Genomic DNA, 18,215 nt, shown 5'->3' on the forward strand with positions numbered 1-18,215 from the left:
TCAAAGGTAATTTTAGCTTTGGAAAAAGCCAGAAGTTGCAGGGAACCAAATCGGGACTGTAGCAGGGCTGAGTCACCTGGGTATTTGATGTTTTGCCAAAAAACTCTACATGAGACGTGGTGTGTGAGCGGGTGCCTTTGTTGTGATGAAGCTGCCAATTCACCAGTTGCCGTAGATGTGGCCTTCTGAATCGTCCAAATAGTTTCCACAGAGGAATGTTCAAGCTTACCACAAAATTTGATTCAGATTCATTGCTCTGCTTGGTCAGTCATTTTCAATGCATGGGCCACACAGTACACATGTTCACTCAGCAGCATCTACCACCCCTACTGACTACTAGTACAGTGAAGTCGTCATTGTTCACGCATGCGCATCCCAGTTCACTCTCCTTGGCTGCCAGGTTACATCCATGTCATGCAAACTGTTCCTGATGCATTAGCAATGGCTGGGCTTTTTCCAGACAGACCTCATACATCAAGAGTTCCAATGGTCCCAATTTCCCCTTGAGCATCTTCCTCCTTGGCTGCAATAATGTCTAAATTTATAGACATTACTTTTTTAATTGTTGACACTATTACAAATGTCCCCCATTCCCCCCCCCACTGGGATATTATTTTTATTTTAACATTTTGGTGTTGCACACAGAAGGTGCATATAGAGTGGTAACATATTAACACTTTAGTACCAATGAATACAATGGAACAGATATGGTCATAGATTAACCGGACATCAGCTGTTCTTAACTGAATTGACAAAATGGAAGGAGGGACATCATATGGAAAAGGAGCAAAAAAACAGTACAATTTGGTACTTGTTTGATAATGTGTCTGAGAAAAAGAAAGACCTGTATAGGGGGCTTGTAATGGGTCATTTGGTAGTCACATGACAAGAAAAAGGGCTCTATGTGAGAAGAATGATAATGGTCACAAAGAGGAGATGCGATTGACATAGACATAAGGCACAGGCTGCAACATTTTGCTTGAATTTAAAACTGGTCATTCTATTTCAGATTATCAAACTTTACTCCAACCAAAGGTTTCTACTCTGAGGTTTAAGAATAATATTCCCTTCTTTATGGCAATACCAATGTATATAGAATAAGTATGTAAATAGATGAGGTTTGGCATGTATAAAAATTTGTCTTCATCCATTTTTCTTGATAACTTCGCTTCATTAGAATTGAACAAGGGCTATAAAAGGAACATTCTTGTTGCTTATTTCCTCAGTTGGCTTAGCTTTTTTTTTAATGTTATATTGATTCATAGAGAAGTTGCTTGTTGTATAAGTCTTAAGTGCCTCACTGAAATGTACTTGGCCCAGAAAGAAAAACATGTTTCTGTCAGAAAATATTTAATTAACACATAGAATGTAGGCTTTGTGACCTTCATTGCCCTAACTTTCTCTCATCTCATAAACTGATTTTTGTACTTTGGTGGCAAATTTCAAGGTAAAAGCACTATAATTGCTTGGAAGGTTTGGAGAGGCAGAATGTGACATCACTCAGTTCAGTCAGTCTGACCCAAAACCTATCCCAGCATGACATTTCCTATACACAAGCCAGGAAACAGAACGACATTGCTAGAGCTGACATTTGTTTTTAAGGGCTTTACTCACATTGAGGGTTTTATCTCTCAGAATCCATTTTTACTTATTTTCAGAGAGAGGGGAAGGGAAGGAGAAAGAGAGGGAGAGAAACATCAATGTGTGGTTGCCTCTCACGTGGCCCCCACTGGGAACCTGGCCTGCAACCCAGGCACATGCCCTAACTGGGAATCGAACCAGCGACCCTTTGGTTCACAGCCTGTGCTCAATCCACTGAGCTACACCAGCCAGGGCAAGCTGCCATATTTTAAGGAAGTTATAAACCGAGGCTCATTCTGCTTGGCCATATTAAGACAGTGTGTTGTTTTTCACCCCAAGTTAGGTTGTAAGCCCTGGGAAAATTCCAACTTGCACATTCTTACATTCTTGTCATCTTTCAGGGAAGAGCTGGTTATGCTCTGTTAGAAATGTGACTATATTTAATCAATGAATAAGACATTCTTAAGTGATTTTTGACTCATCGTGTTAAGATGCAAAATTATCCTGCACATTTGGTTGCTTATCTTCAGTATAAATGTTGTGTGTCAAGTAATACTCTATGTTCTTAGAAGTAAAGAATGTGATGTACCCTAATATATGAGAAAGAAGGAAACTTACTCCCAAAGGCCATCTGTGTGCTCAGAGGAATCAAACCATTTTGTTGCTTGTCATTACTCTTAACGTACTAAAATTCGGGACTTCATAGCATTTTTTTTTTTTTTAGTTACAGTGGTTTCATGATCTACAGTGCTACAAAGCCCAGGCTTAATAAGCCTTATGCATTTCCATGATTTCTGACTGGGCTTCTCACACCACCAGTCATTTTGTAAACAGGCTCTTACTTATCAAAACAGAGACATGGCCGGTGTAGATTGATATTCATCGCGTGTGCTGAAAGATCGCTGACCACAAACATTTTATTGAAAGTATATGCAACACCATCTCGAAATATAAAAAATGATATACTGGAAAGCCATAAAGGAGTGCTTCATGTTTATTAATTAATTCATTTTCCTCAAGCGCACTTTATGTCCACTCTCTAAATAAAAAGGGAAACAAGACATTTCTTTGACCTAGCAGCCATCTAGGGAGCTAGGTTTGTAAACAACTGCTGGTTCTAACCCTTTGCTGCATGCATTTACAAAACTTGTATTTTTTGAAGAAGGATTGTGTGCCAGGCTCTGTGTTACACAGTGGGGAAGAAACACAAGTATAGTCAGGGAATCAAACTACAGTTTAGGAACTCTGCAAGATAGTTCATAACATGCAAATACACACGCACGTAGATGGCATAAAACCACAAAGTAGCAAAGTGTCACTTCAACTGATGAGGCCAAGTTTAATCCCTCTGGCAAAATATTTCCTGGCTGTTTGAAATGAGACCAGAAATAACTCTAGAGGTAAAGGAATTTGAGTGATGGGGGTGACCTAGGGAAGCTCTTGGCCTGGAATAATACAGCTTGCACAAGCCCCGGGAAACATATAAGTAGGAAGATGCTGTTAGTATGCTCAAGCAGAATGGTGAAATAAAAACAGCAGCAGAAAAAAAATGAAACTCAACCACCAACTTACATCACACACAAAAATAAAGTCAAGATGGATAAAAGACTTAAATATAAGTTGCGATGCCATAAAAGTCCTGGAGGAGAACATAGGAAGGAAAAGCTCAGGTATTCCACACAGCAATGATATGTCCCCTAGAGCAAGGGACATACAGAAAAGAATAAACAAATGGGACTTACATCAAGGTAAAAAAGCTTCTGCATGGCTAAAGAAAACATCAGCAAAATGAAAAGGGAACCAACTGTATGGGAAAATGTATTTGCCATGATACCTCAGACAAGGGTTTGATCTCCAAAATATATAAAGAACTCACATGACTCCACTCCAGGAAGACAAATAACCCAATTAAAAAATGGGCAAAGGACCTGAACAGGCACTTCTCCAAGGAGAACATACAGACAGCCCAAAGACATATGAAAGGATGCTCAGCATCACTAGCTACCAGAGAGATATAAATGAAAACCACAATGAGGTACCACTTTACACCAGTCAGAAGGGCCATCATAAACAAATCAACAAACAACAAGTGTTGGAGAGGTTGTGGAGAAAAGGGAACCCTAGTGCACAGTTAGTGGGAATGCAGACTGGTACAGCCACTGTGGAAAACTGTATGGATTTTCTTCAAAAAACTAAAAATGGAACTGCCTTTTGACCCGGCAATTCCACTGCTGGGTTTATACCTTAAGAACCCTGAAACACCAATCCAAAAGAACCTATGCACTCCAATGTTCATAGCAGCACAATTTACAATAGCCAAGTGCTGGAAGCAACCTAAATGCCCATCAGTGAATGAATGGGTCAAAACATTATGGTACCTTTATACAATGAAATACTATGCAGCAGAAAGAAGGAACTCCTATCGCTCTCAACAGCATGGATGGAACTGGAGAGCATTATGCTAAATGAAATAAGCCAGGTGGTGACAGGCAAATGCCATATGATCTTACCTATAAGAGAAACCTAATCAACAAAACAAACAAGGAAAGATTACAGAACCAGAGACATTGAAATAAGGAGCAAACTGACAGTAACCAGAGGGGAGGGGGAAAGGGAACAACAGAAAAGAAGGGGAAGGATTGTCAAAGACCATGTATAAAGGACTCATAAACAAAGCCATAGTTGGGTAGGATTGAGGGTGGGAGGTAGGGGTGGGTGGGGTCAGGGAGGGTGGTTGAGGGAAAGTGGAGACAACTGTGCTGAAACAACAATAAAAAATAGAACTAATCTTAAAGAAAATAAATAAAAATACATAAACAATAAAAAAAAAACAGGCAGAAAAGAGTCAATCTTAGTGTCTCTATACTAAGGATTTTGCCCATACTGGTGAAAAGTATTAACAACAGAAGCACTAAAACACAGATGACAATTAAAATTATTCTATTATTTCACATTTATATATAATTGATTCAAGCCTAACACCTCTAATTCCATGGAAAGTTTACTTGCTTACATCACATTTATGCAAATATCCTAGAACTTTTTATTCTCATGGTAAATTCTTGTTCCATGTACTTTTTACAAGCAAACTCTCAATCTCACATTTTACTGCGATTGCTGTCCTTTTGCTACAAAATGTGCAGATGTGTAACTCGGCCTGTTTCTTGGCTACCAAAAAAACCCTAAAAAACAAACCCAACTCACTTGTTTACATCACCTGTGTATATAGCATATTTTAAGGAAAGTTTGGATTTACAAAGATTTATATCAAACAATATCTTAAACTGATATATCAATTTCTGTTTAAACCCCATTGACAGGTGTTTTTCACACTGGCTACATTTCTCAACATACAGATTCTAAGACTGCTGAGTCTTCAAAGCAAAGCTAGGGGTTATATAAGCACACTCTGCTGGGTTTTCTGATAACATGGAGTCACTCTGCCTTTCTTAGTCTTCAAGCTCTTTCACAGCCTGATAGTTGCATAAAACAAATATCAAAACAAATGATTCTTGTCCATAGACATCCAAATGAAGTGTGTCCAGTAGAAACGCGATTCCTCTCTCACACTATACATCACTTTTCATCTCATCAAAAATGTTGTCCGGCATTAGTTACTGCTTATGTACATATGGTTCTTTGAACTCTCTTCTGAACTGGCCATAATATCTTACTGATTCCCTTATTTATTAAGGAGTTAGATAACATCTTTGACATGAGTTCATTTTGTATTTGTGTGAGATTCATGATTATAAACTCATTTGAAATTTAACCTTTAACAGGTTCCAGAACATATTGCTTACTTCTTTCTTTGCCTTCAAGATAGTTCATCTCTCCTTGCTTCTCTATTTTCAGGACTCCTTTGTGCTGTCAGACACTCAGTTACCCACAGCCTCCTTTGTGGACACAAGAACTGATTGTGCATCCTTTAACAAAGGGCCATGATATCTGGGCTTCACCTTTTAGCATCAGAAAAGAATTTGAAGCTGTTGTTTGCAAATACCATTTCCCATTCAGTTGGTTACCTTTTTTTTTTTTTTTTTTTGGTTGGCAGTTTCATTTGCTGGGTAGAATATTTTTTCATTCCTATTTTTTTATTTTAATCATTGTTCAAATACAGTTTTTTGTCCTTTACTCCCATTCCAGCCCACCCACCCATTCCTCCTAGTTTTTGTCCATGTGTCCTTTATATTTGTTCCTGTAAACCCTTCCAGCAGAAGGTTTTTAGTTTGCTATCATCCCATTCATTTATGTTTGCCTTTACTTCCCTTGCCTTTGGAGTCAAATTCATAAAATTTTCTCTACAACAAAAGTCTGTAAGTTTAGAACCTATGTCTTCTTCTATGAAATTTAGTTTCAGATTTTTATACTCAGGTCTTTGACTCATGTTGAATTAATCTTTATACATGGGGACAAATCATAATCTACTTTCATTCTTTTGCATGTGGCTTTTTAATGTTCCCAGCACCATTTATTGAAGAGATACAAATGGCCAACAGATATATGAAAAGATGTTCAACTTCAGTAGCTATTACAAAAATGCAAATCAAAACTACAACAAGATACCACCTCACACCTATGAGAATGGCCATTATGCATAAGAAAGGTAATAACAACTATTGGAGAGGCTGTGGAGAAAAGGAAACCCTCATTCACTGCTGGCGGAAATGCAGACTGGTGCAGCCACTGGGGAAAACAGTCTGGTGGTTTCTCAAAAAATTAAAAATAGAGTTTACCATATGATCCACCAATCCCTCTTCTGGGTATCTCCCCAAGAAACTTGCAAACATTTATTTGCAAAGATATATGCACCCTTATGGTCATTGCAGCTTTATTCACGATGACCAAGACATGGAGACAACCAAAATGCCTTTCAACAGAGGGCTGGTGAAAGAAGATGTGGCCCATATATACAGTGGAATACTACTCAGCCTTGAGGAAAGATGAAATACTACCATTTGAGATAACAGGGATGGACTTTGAGAACATCATGCTAAGAGGATTAAGTCAGTCAGCAAGCTAAGGAACATAGGATCTCACTCATATGTGGGATATAAAGCTGCAACTCCTAGACACAGACAATAGTAGGTTGTAATTAGAGGGATAGGGTGGGGAGGTGGGGGTGGAGGTGTAAAGGGAGCCAAATGTTTGCTGACAGAGAATGATATGACTTGGGGTGGTAGATACACAAATGCAAAATACAGAGCATATATCACAGAAATGTGCAGTTGAAACCTGTATGATGCTGTTAACCAATGTCTCCCTAATAAATTTAATAAAAAACATAATACCAAAAATGATAAAAAGAAAGAAAGAATTATTTTAAAAAGAATTTGAAGAAATTGCAGTTTTCCATATATTTTTCTCTCTTCCCCACTGGTCTCTGTAATTTGAAGAGAGCAGTATAGATTTTTACTTCCTATGAATATAGATTATGCCATCACTGCTAGAAACCAGAATCTGCCACCATGCAGTTTGATTTTTTTACTCTGCCATATACCTGTACTGTATATTGAACTGTAGGCTATTAAGTATTTATATATGATTCATTTCACAGAGTGCAGTGAGTACTTAACTAGTTTTTCATTACCTTTATAATTTTGAGAATTAAAAGAATCTCTATCATTCTTAAGACATCTTGTACCCAAGAGACCACACATACAGACACCAAAACTCAAAATAAAATAAAGTAACATATCCTTCTTCACCTTTCTTTTCTCTTATGAAAGCCCTGTCTAGAATGACTCATGACCAATATGACCCCCGGTATTAAGAAATTTGACTACAAATTTGAGGCCTGGATCATTCTGCAAAGTCATCAAAAGTTATGCATTAATCACAAGTTTGCAACATTATTCATTTATGGTTAGAAGCTCAAATTAAAGTTACGAGTATGTGTACTCATAGGAAGGAACAAGTAACAGAACGGCTGACATCTCGTGTGAAATGAAAAATCCTTATTTTGTGCAATTGTAATTATCAGCCTACCTGAACTCACATCAATCTTTGCTTAGGCCATAAACACGGGAGCTGTTACAGAAAAATATAGTGGAAAATTCTAAAATATATTTAACTTTTACAGATATTTTCTTCCTTTAAGTAATTTACTATTAAATAAAACAAAAGAATATAAAGATGTGAACATGAAGGCAATGTTAAGAATAAGAGTGTTTTAAGACAAAGAGGCATAGTTCTCCCTGGCTCCATCAAATGTACTAAAAGGGAGAATATAGACTATGTTGGCTCAAGAGTAACTGCAAAAATTTATTTACCCAGTGTTCAAACAACAGGGAGAGAGAGCTTAAATCTTGGATTAGCATAAGAAGTGCTCCTTTAAAAAGCAGACCCATTGCTTAGAGAATCGAAGAAAAAATTCATTATTCAAGTCATAAAACATATGATTATATTTATCTTTTAAACTCTCACAAAGAAAATTTCCTAGTGTTAATGCAAATGAGAAACTGGCATTGAAATGTTATATTAGTGTAGTCCAAAATTAACAGCATATAAATGATACTTTTGTGAGATTCTGCTAATGTAAAATTATGTAATTGGGTCATTATTATTTACAAAATATGACATCAAATGAAACCTTTAGCTGGAAATACTGTTTCCTCACAGCATACAGTGAACTGGGAACTAACCGTCTATTTCTTTCATAAATATAAGTAGAAAAAAACAACAAGTAATATGAAATCCAGGGAGAAAACTCAACAGCACATAGACTGGCTCAGCCTATGTGCAGGCTATGACACAGCTGACTCAATAATTCCATCTTCAAACTCTGCACTGTTGGTCACAGCTGGACTAATCATGCAATAAACTCCACAGATCATAAAGACAGCTCAAGTAATCACATGGGTCAGGAGGGTGGCTCACTCAGTTTGCTTATGTGAATATGATCAGACTGAAAAGAAGTTGGCCACAATGAAAGAAATTACCTAGTCATGTACATCAAAGCAGATGATCAGCATGGATAATTCAAGTCTGAATAGAGATGCGGAATATAAAGTATGACTTATCACAAAATTTCCAGCTAACCTGGTTTTGTCAATGTATATTGATCTTCCAAAAGGATTTTCTTACACAGGGACAACGTGGAAGTTTCCAGAAAAACTGGCTATCAAAAAAAATTTCTTAGATCCGGATTGATCTTTTTGTTTTCCTTTTAAACATTAGAATGGAAAATATTTCATTTTCCTTTCATCAATACTACACACACACACACACACACACACGTACACTTATAATGTTCCTACTCTTTGGTGCTTAGAGAAAAAAAGTAGGTTCGTAATCATAAACAATCCTAATCTTATTATGTGAATCTACAAAATATTGATGTGGATTATGAAATTTAAAATTTCAGGATTGGTTTTAAAAAGACCATTTTCCTCAGAGAAGACATATTCACAAAATGATTTTTTTCTTTGTTGGATCTGTGTGAAAGTTGGTGGATTTTTAAAGATTTGCCTACAACAAAGTACACAGATCTTAAGTGAATAGATAGATGAGTTTTGACAATAGCTTAAAGTATATGGTGTAATCCATATATCAAGATATCGACAGTGTTGATTTTTACCCAGGCCCTCTGACCTTATGAACAGATGCATTTAAAGAAATCTCCCCACCTGTTGGTGTGCCGGGACGCAGCTTACTGCAAAGAAACAACCTTCCCTTGATGACTTGACTAAGACTCATGAATGCTTTCTTGTCTTGCTTACCTGTATGACAAGGCCAAACACAGACCCTCCAAATTCCCATTCTTTGCCTCATAAAATATAAGCTGAGTTGTTTTGTCTGCATGGATCAATCAGAACCAAACGTTTTAAAAGTACAATTTGGTTAAGTTTCTTTCCTTCTCTCGGCTCCCAGAATTTTACCCCCTGAGCCACCATAAAGCCCTTCCTTAATAGTACCCCCTCTCCACCCAGAGAATAGGTTGAGTTCAGGGTAAAATGTTCTCTGATCTATTGTCTGCCCCACATGGGTCTCTCTAGCATGAGCATTGTTTACTCCTCCATATAAAAGAAAAGTTCTGCCTAATCTTTGAGATGATTGTAGATCTTACAGCATGATGATTCTCCCTATTGCATTAGTTGCCCTCCGCTTATTGCAATCAATCATTTTAAATAGTTTCTTCTTACCAAAGTCTGGATTTGTCTACCTGATAGTTATGGTGCCATGAATCCTATGGAGATGGGGCCTCACCTACGTACTCAGACCATCAATGCCCAGATAATGGCACCTTATGAGACCTTGGAACATGTCTTCTGTTTGGCAATTCAACTATCTTTTGATGAGTTGCACTTTCAAACCAGTGCTCAGGATATCCTATCTGTTGTAGGCAGTTCCCTTGATTCCTTAAGGCAAGGAAATTTTTCTTTGGCTTTTCTGTCTGGCCTCTTCTGGTTTATCCTCTGCTCTCCAATTTGGGGATTGTGTGAGGGAATTTCCCTGGCAGAGCTAGGGAGGTTGGGGTTGGGATTTCACTGACCAGAGAATTGTTCAAGAAAATTAATCAAGCATGACAATTTAGCATCTCACTTAACGTCTTATTTCCGATTTCAATTTCTAAGTCCATGGGTATCTCAACTTTACTAGTGACCTTCCCTAATCCCCTCCCACTGACTCTATTCTTCACTATTGGGGCACTAATGAAGTTAAGTATCTCTAAGTACAGTGTGATTTCAATAAGGTTAATTTGGAACTGCAATGACTCTCTGGGTTTCTTGGGATCGCTCCACATTTCATCATCTCTGGGAGGGCCTCTGAATCCTGGGGACCCAAAACTCCCCTTCAGGGGTATCCAACCTTTGGGCATCTCTGGGCCACACTGGAAAAAAGAAGAGTTGTCTTGGACCACACATTCAATACACAAACACTAATGAAAACTGATGAGTATAAGAAAGGTTTTAAGTCAATTTATGATTTTGAGTTGGGCCACATTCATAGACATCCTGGGCCGCATGTGGCCCGAGAGCTGAGAGTTGGACATCCCTGGAGACAGTTTGCTTATTTCTCATGGTATGAAAAAGTGGAATACAGCCCTGGCTGGTGTAGTTCAGTGGATTAAGTGCCGGCCTGCAAACCAAAAGGTCCTTGGTTTGATTCCCAGTCAGGGCACATGCCTGGGTTGTGGGCCAGGTCCCCAGTAGGGGGTGTGCGAGAGGCAACCACACATTGTTGTTTCTCTCCCTCCCTTTCTTCCCCTCTCTAAAAATAAATAAAACCTAAAAAAAAAAACCTTTAAAAAAGCTGAATATAGTCATGTACCACTTAATGAGAGGAATATGTTCTGAGCAATGATTCCTTAGGCAATTTTGTCACTGTGCAAACATCATAGGGTGCATTTACACATCCCTAGATGGCATAGCCTACTACACACCCAGGCTATATGGTATTGTCTGTTGCTCCTAGGTTATAAGGCTATATAGCATGCTACTGTCCAAAACAACAAGATTAAATCAAGCACAAGAGAAAATGATACAATCTAGAGAAATGGTAAACATGGGATGGATGAGGCTGCTGCCAGTGCAACCTGGCACACTGTTTCATAGCAAACATGTTTTATAAGTGCAAAGAGCACGCTGTAAATAACAATAAAAATTATAGTGTTGTAAATATATAAACCAGTAGCATAGTAATTTCTGTTCATTATCAAGTATTATATACTATACATAAGTTTAAGAACTATACTTTTATATGGCAGGCAGAACAGTAGGTTTGTATACACCACCATCAGCACAAACACATGAGTAATGCCTTGATCTACAATGTTACAACGGCTAGATTCCATGTCAATAGGTGATAGGGAATTTTTGGCTCCATTATCATGTTGTAGGACCACAGATCTTATGCGCCATCTGGTCATTGGCCAAAATGTTGTTATGCAGTGTATGACTAATTCCTTTTTCCAACCAAGTACCAGTCTATCGTATCTGAGGCTATTTGGTCTCTGAAGGACCATCTGCCAAACTCAGCTATAGCTCTCTCACCCACTCCAGACTCAAAGGCACCCACATCTTCTTCAATTCGCTCTCCCTCTTTAGCTCCTCCAAACCTGTTTCTCCTTCACCTCTAGGTCCCAACTCTCCTTGTATTTACCTGTCTTTCCCTGAAGCTAACGTACTTTGCCAGCTCTCTTATTTCCTACAAGTATTCAAAATCTTGATCTTGTTTTCCTCATGCTGGGTTCCCACGCATAAGAATCTGCAACACCTCATTTGCCATCTCCCCGCCCCCAGCAGGTCATGTTTAAGCCTTGGTTTTAACTTGATTTATACGCAGTCATTCAGGATTTCCTTTATCTAAAGAAAAGGGATGAATTTCTATAAAATTTCAGTTAGTGTTAGGGGTATGTTTTCCAGGGCTTCCTGGTCTGTGCCAATTAGTCTAACTCCCTGGAATACCTGAATATACACCCATATGGTCCTATGACCTGAAGGCCAAATGTGTCAAAATTAATGAAGACTTACAATAAACCAAAAGTATATACATAATATATCACAGAAAAGGAGACTGGAGAAACAATTTTTAGATTCCACTCCTATCTAAAAGTGACTGGTCAAAGGTTCAGGAGTGCAGACAACAGGAAGATGAATCAGTCTCTAACTATAGGCATTGCTTGGAAAACATCTGGAAGGATTATGCAGTTCTAAATCCTAAATGACCACATGGCATTCACTTTAGTCACTTGCTTTGTTAATGGGTGCTGTGCTGAATGAGAGAATATATTCAGAATATCATGCTAATTGCCAAAATGCCTTTCTCTCTGATATCCAGGCTTTAGCAAAATACCATGAAGATGCACAAGACAATAAAGTTCATTTTAAAGATCTACTCACAGCTCTTCAACTGGAACCATCTGAGGATAATCATAAGAAGGACTTCAAGCAGTCCCCAGCTTTGCTTCAGTCTCCCATGGGATACTGTAAGAAAAAAAATGATATTGGACTAAAGATGAAACCAAAAAGAAAAAGAATCCAAGTCTCAATGACTCCCAAAAGGAATACACATCTGTCAATCCCCAAAATACCCTTAAACACACTGGATGAAATAATCTCAGTCAGTGGGGACCCAAGCACTTTTCTGGTGGGCACTGGGGCCACCTATGCTACCCTTAACACTTCGCAACTCCCCGCCATGATTCCCTTGGAGTATATAAACCCTCTTCGCTGTGGTGTTAGGTAACTTACATGATTTGACAATTTCTAAACTACTTTCTGTATCTCTTGGACTCCATGATACCCAACATAGATTTTTGTTAAATCCCCAACCCCTATGAATCTGCATATATATAAGCATATATCGTTGGCATGTTATTATTTACGTTCTCCTGAAGGACTAACTCTTGAAGACCTGGACTCCTCCTCTACTCACCCTTTTCCTCTAACAGTTTTGATATGTCACATCAATTTCCTTGCTGTTCTCATACTTCCCCAATGCCTTGACAACAGCTGCATTCAGAATATGTTCACTCATATTCTTAAGTCCCTTCAGGCTTCTAGGATCAACAGGCTCAGGATATATTTGGAGGGCAGTGCCCCTGATGGTGGAACTAGATATCACTATGTTCCTCCCTAGAGTATGCTGGCATTCTTTAAAACCGGAAGCAACTTAAGGTCAGATCTATTATTTAATGACTTCTTGGCAAGGGACTCTGGGTCCCTACTCCAAATTCTGCAATACCCCATTCTCCCTATGAAAAAAGCCTAAAAAAAAAAAAAGGACCGCAACTAATTCAAAACCTGTGGGCTATAAATAAAATAGTAAAACTTACATTCTATTTAGTCCCCCAAATAATGCCCTTCGCACTTCTAGATTCCCTGATAGCATTATTGCACTCTTGTTGACTTACGCTCCAGCTTCTTCACTGCATTCCTCCACCATGATTCCTAAGACCTGTTTGCTTCCATGTTGGAAAAGAAACTGTGCTTGGACTGTTAACCTCAGGAGGTTATGGAAGCCCCTACCTATCTTTCCTTGGACATTAAACACAAATTTAAACTTTCTTCCCCATTGTATTGAATTTATTGGGGTGACACTGGTTAACAAAATTATATAGGTTTCAGGTGCATGATTTATAACACATCATGTGTACACTGTAGGGTGTGTTCACCACCCCAAGTAAAGTCTCCTTCCATCACCACTTATTGTTCTATACCCTCTCCCTTTCCCCCAACCCACCCTCTCCTAGCAGTCACCAAACTGTTGTCCCTGTCTGTGAGTTTTTTCTTTTTTGTTCCTAAATGCCTCCATCTACCCACCTGGCTCCCCCCTCATCCCCCGCCCCTGCAATACCTGTCAGCTTGTTTTCTATATAGGAGTCTGTCTCTATTTTGCTTATTTATTTTGTCTATTAGATTCCACATGAGTGAAATCATATGGTTCTTGTCTTTCTCTGACTGGCTTATTTCACTTAGCAGAAATGATCTCTAGGTCTATCAGTGCTTCTGCAAAGAGTAACATTTCCTTCCTTTTTACAGCCAAGTATTGTAGTATTCTATTGTGTAAATGTACCACAGAATTTAATTTAATAATTTAATTTAATTTAATTTAATTTAATTTATATCCTCACCAGAGGATATGTTGAGGGGAGAGAGGGAGAGAGAGGGAGAGAGGGAAAGAGAGAGAGAGAGAGAGGTGAGAGATACACTGGTTGGTTGCCTCCCATGCATACCCCAACCCAGGATCAAACTCACAACCCAAGTATGTGCCTTGACTGGGAATCAAACTTGCCACTTTCTGGTGTAGGGGACAATGCTCCAACCAACTGAGTGACCCAGCCAGGGCTGTACCACAGCTTTTTATCCATTCATCTACTGAAGAGCATTTGGGCTGCTTCCAAATCTTGGCTATTATAAATAATGCTGCAATGAATGTACAGGTGTATATATTCTTTTGAAATAGTGCTTTCAGTCTCTTTGGATAAATTCCTAAAAGTAGAATTGCTGGGTCATAAGGATATTTCATTTTTAATTTTTTGAGGTAACTGCATACTGCTTTCCAAAATGACTGCACCAATCTGCATTCACATCAACACAGTGCATGAGGGTTCCTTTTTCTCCACACCCTCACCAACACTTGTTTTTTAATTTATTTATGATACCCACTGTGGCAGGTGTGAGGTGATATCTCATGGTAGTTTTAATTTGCATCTCTCTGATTATTATTAACCTTGAGCATCTTTTCATATGTCTATCAGCCATCTGTATATCCTCTTTAGAAAAGTGTGCCTTCAGGTCCTGTGCCCATTTTTTAATTGCATTGCTTGCTTGTTCGTTTTTTGGTGTTGAGTTTTATAAGTTCCTTACAAATTTGGATATTAAACCCTTATCAGATGTATTGGTGAATATGTTCTCCCATTCACAGGGTTGTCATTTCATTTTGTTGATGGTTTCCTTTGTCATGCAAAAAATTTTAGTTTAACATAGCACAATTTATTTATTTATTTATTTTGTTTTCCTTGCCCAAAGAGACATATTGGAAAAATATTGCTATGAGAAATGTTGGAGATTTTACTACCTATGTTTCCTTTGAGGATTTTTATGGTTTTGAGTCTAACATTTAAGTCTTTAATCTATTTTTAGTTTATTTTTGCATATGGTGAAAGAAGGTGTTCTAGTTTCTTTTGTGTACGTATCTGTCCAATTGTCCCAATGCCATTTATTGAAGAGACTATCTCTACCCTATTGTATGTTCGTGTCAAGTATTGTCCTTTGTCAAGTATTAACTGACTATAAAGGTGTGGGTTTATTTCTGGGCTCTCTATTCTATTCCATTGATCTATATGTCTGTTTTTATACCAGTACCATGTTGTTTTGACATCTATGGTCTTATAGTACAGTTTTATATCAGGTAGTGTGAGTCCTCCAACTTTGTTTTTCTTTCTCAAGATTGCTATAGTTATTCTGGGTCTTCTGTGGTGCCACATAAATTTTTGCCATATTTCTGAGTTCTGAGAAATACATCACTGGTATCTTGATAGGAATTGTGTTGACTCTATAGATTGCTTTGGGTATTATGGATATTTTAATGATGTTAATTCATCATATCTGTGAACATAGTATGTGTTTCCACTTATTTGTATCTTTCTCAATTTCTTTCTTCAGTGTCTTATAATTTTCCAAGTACAGGTCTTTTACATCCTTGGTACAAATTTATTCTTAGATGTTTTATTCTTTTTGCACCTATTGTGAATAGGATTGTCTTCTTAGTTTCCTTTGTGGTGGATCATTATTGATATATAACATGCAACTGATTTCTGGATATTTATTTTGTATAATGCTATTTTAATGAAGTTATTTTTCAGGTCTAGTAGTTTTTAGGTCAAATCTTTAGGGTTCTCTATACATAGTACCTTGTCATGTACAAATAATGACAGTTTTACTTTCTCCTTTCCAATCTGGATACCTTTTATTTCTTCTTCTTGTCTGATTTCTGTGGCTATGACTTCCAGCAGTATGTTAAATGAGAGTGGTGAAAGTGGATATCCCTGTCTTGTGCCCAATCTTAAGGGAAGTGCTTATAGTTTTGTTCATTTAGTATTATGGTGGCTGTGGGTTTGTCATACATGGCATTTATTACACTGTGGCATGTTCCCTGCATTCCCACGTTGCTGAGAATTTTTATCATAAAATGGGTGCTGGATTTTATCAAATTCTCTTTCTGCAACTATTGACATGATTATTTGATTTTATGCTTCATTTTGTTTATGTGATGTACCACATTTATTGATTTGCAAATATTGTACCAACTTTGCATCCCCAGAATAAATCCCACTTGATCATTGTGTATGATCTTTTTAATGTATTGCTGCATCCAGTTTGATAATATTTTGTTGAGGATGTTAGCATCTATGTTCACCAAGGGTACTGGACTATAATTTTCTTTTTTCGTAGTGTCTTTATCTGTTTTCACAATATGGATAATGCTGACCATTTAAAAAGAGCTTAGGAATCTTTTCTCCTCTTGAATTTTTTGGAATACTTTAAGAAGGATAGATGTTAGTCTTCATTGAATGTTTGGTAAAATTTACCTGTAAAGCCACCCAGTACATGACTTGTTTGTTGGGAATTTTTTTATTATTGCTTCAATTCACTAGCTGTAATCTGTCTATTCAGATTATCTGACTCTTCCTGATTCAGTTTTGGAAGACTGTATGTTTAAAGGAATTTATCCATTTTGTCCAGATTGTCCAATTTGTTGTCATAGAGTTTTTCATAATATTTTCTCATAATCCTTTGTATTTCTGTGTGTCAGTTGTTACTTCTCCTCTTTCTGATCTCATTTATTTGGGTCAGTTTTCTTTTTCTTGAGGAGTCTGGCTAAAAGTTTGTCAAATTTGTTTATCCTTTTGAAGAACCAGCTTTTGTATTCATTGATCTTTTGTATATTTTTAGATTCTATTTTATTTACTCCTGCCCTGATCTTTATTATTTGCTTTCTTCTACTCAGTTTGGACTTTATTTATTGTTTTTTGTAAGTTCCTTTAAATGTAAAGTTAAATTTTTTTTGAAATTTTTCTTGTTTCTTGAGATATGCCTGATGCTATGAAATTTCCTCTTTGGACTGCTTTTGTTTTGTCCCATAGATTTGGGGTTGTCATGTTCTCATTTTCATTTATTTCAAGGTATTTTTAAAATTTCTACCTTGATCTCATTGTTAACCCACTCATTGTTTAGTAACATGTCATTTATCCTCCATGTCTTTGTGTATTTTTCAGTTTTTTTATTGTGATTCATTTCTAGTTTCATATCATTTTCATCAGAGAAGGTGCTTGATAGTGATTTCAATATTCTTAAATTTATCAAGACTTGTTTTGTATCCTAATATGTGGTCTATCCTAGAAAATGTCCTATGTACACTTGAAAGAAATGTATATTCTGCTGCTTTGTGATAAAATTTTCTGAAGTTATCAGTTAAAGCCATCTGATCTAGTGTGTCATTTAAGACCACTGTTTACTGGTTGATTTTCTGCCTGGAAGATCTCTCCATTGAGGTCATGGGATATTAAAATCCCCTATTAAGACTGTATTACTGTCAATCTCTCCCTTTATAACCATCAAGATTTGCTTTACATATTTAGATACTCTTATGTTGGGTGCATAAATATTTACAAGGTTTATATCCTCTTGTTGAATTGCACCCTTTATCATCATTATGTAGTGTCCTTGTTTGTCTCTTACTCTAGCCTTTGTTTTAAAGTCTATTTTGTAAGATATAAGTATTGCTACATCAGCTTTTTTTCATTTGCATTTGCAGGAAATATTTTTCCAATCCCCTTAATTTTAGTCTGTGTGTTTCTTTTGTTCTGAGGTGGGTATCTTGTAGATAGCATATATATGGTTCTCGTTTCCTCATCCATTCAGCTACCTATGTTTTCCAATTGGAGCATTTACGCCATTTACATTTAAGGTGATTATTAATAGGTTCATATTTATTGCCATTTTATTATTTTAACAATGTTCCTCTGCTTCTTCTTATTCTCAAAGCAGTCCCTTTAACATTTGTTGTAATACTGGTGGTAACAAACTCCTTTAGCTTTTTCTTGTCTGAGAATCTCTTTATTTCTCCTTCAACTTTGAATGGTAGCTTAGCTGGATAGCATAGTCTTAGTTATAGGTCCTTGCTTT

This window comes from Phyllostomus discolor, chromosome X (genome assembly GCF_004126475.2).
Source record: "Phyllostomus discolor isolate MPI-MPIP mPhyDis1 chromosome X, mPhyDis1.pri.v3, whole genome shotgun sequence".
Classification (NCBI taxonomy): Eukaryota; Metazoa; Chordata; class Mammalia; order Chiroptera; family Phyllostomidae; genus Phyllostomus; species Phyllostomus discolor.